The following is a 4167-nucleotide window of genomic DNA, read 5'->3' on the forward strand; positions in this document are numbered from 1 at the left end:
ATAGATTATTATAAAGTATATCCAAATATTCATAAACAAACAAAACATATTCAATTATTATCAGTTTTGTAATGTATAAGTAATAAACAACTATTACATATTTAATTATAAATCACATAATTATTTTAATGAAGATAATAATTGGTATAGCTGAAGATAAAGATAGCTAATATTAATGAAATAAATGGAAATGCCTTCAAAGACAATAGTTAATGTCATTTGTCACGATGATTATTAACGATTATAAATCAAATTCAATCATACATGGCAGACCATCGACCCACCTCACTAGCCAAAGAAAAATTTTGCACATCCATATTAAAGTCATATTAACAATGGCATACCTTGATGTGATGCTGTTTGATATATTCCAACATAATAAAAATGTAATGGTCAAAATATTTATTATTCGACAATGATATCAATTTCAGCAAGACATAACTCAAAGATCATTCAAAAATTATCTTTCATGGATATACATGTGACTATTTTTCAAATGCTATATTTATTTAAAAACAAATAATAGCATGTTTTTCGTACTACCAATTATTTACTAACAATACGAATATGATATTGCATAGCACTATGGTGCATGACTTGATTTTTGCCTACCATATTCAACAATTTGAACAACTTTTAAAGTATAGCAAAAATTATCTTATATTATATCCAATCGTAAAGCAAATAAATTTCAGTTATCCAAATGTAAACCCGAGTATTAAGTTGATAATACAAAAGAAACTTTAATCACTGTGTTGCAAGAAGCGTCAAATTTAGGCCGACTTAATTTTCGCTTAAGAGAATTTCACCATTTAACAAATAATCCAAATGACACTAGTGACCAAAGTAAGTTTCCATTTTATTTATTGTTATATTTACATATATATTTTTTAATCAAATAACGTAAATATGCACATATATCATTGACATCATCAAGCAGGTTCGACCATTAAATAATTTTCAAAAACAAGATGACATCATTGTTCATTGGAAAGAAGTAATTTTGTTCAACACTTTGTAAGTTTATAAAAATAATTATATATACATCTCATTTTGAAAATATATACTTCACATGCGAATATCTGACACTTGTTGGAGATCATGACAATCCATTTATGAGATAATATAGTGTTGAATGAAGGGCAACTACTTAAACATATTCAATACCAAAATTCAATTATTGCTTTTTGTAATTTAAAAATTAATATGTACCAATGTAGTATTTTAAAATACATGTGAGGTCCGGGGCCGAAGAGGGTGGGGGGTGAACGTCGGTGCCATGAGGTGGCACGGACAATGAGCGGCTCCTGGCAGGCTTCTAGGTGGAGAGAACATGAATGAACCGATCCCACACCGGAATGAGAGAGATTCCGAGACTGTCCAATGTAATGGACTGTACAGTCGAAGATGGCTTAAAAAGATTTGATTGGTACTACTCATATCACGAAGGTGCATCTTCTTTTCGGTAGCTCATCACATAAGAACTCCAAAGTTAAGCGTGTATGACTTGGGGCAATTTTGGGATGGGTGACCTCCTGGGAAGTTTCCCAGGGTGCGTGTGAGTGAGAGGACATAAGCAAGCTGGAAAGACTTGTCTTGATACAGTGAGGACAGTTGTCGAATCTGGGGCGTTACAGTGATAGAATCATCTAGTTTGACAATAAATGTCTAATTGTGCCTATTTTGGACTAACATTCTACATAGAAGACAACGATGTTGGTCAATCCATCATATCATGGGATTGAAAATTTAAACTCATGGTACAAATATGACACACACACACATATTGTCTTTCCAATTTTAATTCTACAATAATTAATACGTAACAACTTTGATATACAGTTATCTATATTATCCATGACTTTGAATGTCATCATCCACGTTATAACTCTTCATCGCAATTTTGTTATGCCTCTTGATTGAAGAATACTATGTATTTGTTGTTTTGAGTTTATTTTCCCAAAAAATGTTGCTAAGTTTTCTTATTTGAATGTGAAATTTGTGTCTTCAATGTATTTATATTCTCTGTCTTTTTGTATTATCTCTTAGAGTCATGATATGTTTTTTGATTGACTTATTCTTCTATCAATTACCAACTTTTAAATGCTGAAGAGAAATGAACATGAGAAAACTTCGAATGAACATTGGATAGAAAAAAATGATAAAAAAAAATCAAAGCAACTCGGCATAGACAATTGATGGCTGAGAAAAGAACTTTGGGAGAGGTAATTGTGATGTTACATTCATGAATTGTTGTTTTGAACCAAAACATGTATCATTAGAGATAACATATTGTATATTCCTTTTGCCTCTAAGATGACATAAGGTGATACAACCGGAATTAAATTTGTTCACTCTTATAATATTACTGATAGAGCAAGTATTACTACATCGATACATGTATTAAGGAAATTGAAAATAAATCAACCCCATGGTACGATGCAAGTTATAACTGTTTCAAATCTGTTACCAAAACTACCAATGAGTTTGATTGCAGCAATTATGTGAAGCTGAATATCATGATCGTACCAAGGTATTGCAACTATAAATAACTTTAAATGCTTAAAAACATTTAACTATTGTGTATAATTTCTCACAATTAATTTTTCCTATACCGGATAACAATGCTGCTCCAAAATGAAAATGAAATAACTAGGGTGACATTGTTTGAAGAGGTTGCTGAGACGTTTATTGGTTTCTCCATAAAAAGACATGCATGATAAGGTAAAATAAAACATTTATTTGAATAACATTATAATAATATAATACATATTGTAAATGACTACAAAATTTATATTGCAGAAAAAAGGTAATGTTGAGCATATAACAATGCTTTATCAACAAGTAAAGAAGATCATAAATTTCTTTTAAAGTTAGACAAGTCTATCTTGACCAAAATGGAATGACATCAATAATTGTGGATGAATTGGAGAAACTAAAACAATTCAAGAGAAATGCTGATAATATAGAAAGTATCGAAACATAAATGAATTACAAAATGAAGACAAGAAAAGAACGAACGAAAATGGCGCAAACGAAAGGGCAAAACAAATACAACATGAAGATAAGAAGATAACAAACACTAAGAAAATGAAAAAACAACAGAAAAAGAGAAAGTTCATCATGTTCCAAAAGATAAACTATACAAATTCAAGATAATGAAAAATTTGTTGATTTTAGTAAAAAGATGAGGAAACTTACACGAAACAATCACACAAAGATGACTAAAATATTGAAAACTAAGCAAGAAAAAATTTAATAATGTTTTTTTATATTATAAATTTTCAATAAACAATGAATCTTCTGATTTCACTTAATATAAATGTTTTATAACTACTTATTCATTACAAATTAAGTTGCATAATATTTTTTCACCACGTGCAATGTACGTGTTATTTATTAGTATAAATAAAAGTGTACAAATTTATGACTTAATAATTATATTTAATATAAAAGAAATTTCGATAAATATAGAGCAAAGGAAAATTGACGAGCCAGGATAACCGATCTCATTATTTGATAATATCCAACAAGTTTACCTACACTACCTTATATATTTCAATGTAATCCATGAAATGCAACTTGATCGTGTCGAAGTTATGTTTGCACTAGCACGCTAAAATTTGTGTTCAATTTCAATGTAATCCATGAAATGCAGCTTGATTGTGTCGAAGTTATGTTTGCACTAGCACGCTAAAATTTGTGTTCAATTTTAATCTGTACAAAAAGGAAATTATAGCAAACTACATTTTCTTGAGAGCAAAGCTACATATATTTATAGATGACAATAATAATAATAATAATAATAATAATAATAATACAAGCATAATCTAATCAAATTTCCGCCCAAATCAGTCACCTCTCCGTTTAATGAGACCGAATAAAGCCCCTTTCAAACCCCAAACCCACCCTCCCTAATTTCATTCCGCCAAAATTTAATCTCCTTGTTTCTTGAGGCTCTCACTGATGTTTGGACTGGATTCGGTGTTGAAATATTCGCACAAGGCAGTTATGAAGAAGCTCGAGCTTGAGCTATGGTACTTGCAGAAGCGATACTAAAGGATTGCTTCGATCTTTACGGTTTTTGACAAGAAGCAACTCGACGGGTTCAGTCCGGATACTGATTCAAAAGCAGAATTCACTGAATGAATAATCAGTTTGGGGATA

Source organism: Primulina tabacum, chromosome 13, assembly GCF_025594145.1.
Source record: "Primulina tabacum isolate GXHZ01 chromosome 13, ASM2559414v2, whole genome shotgun sequence".
Lineage (NCBI taxonomy): Eukaryota > Viridiplantae > Streptophyta > Magnoliopsida > Lamiales > Gesneriaceae > Primulina > Primulina tabacum.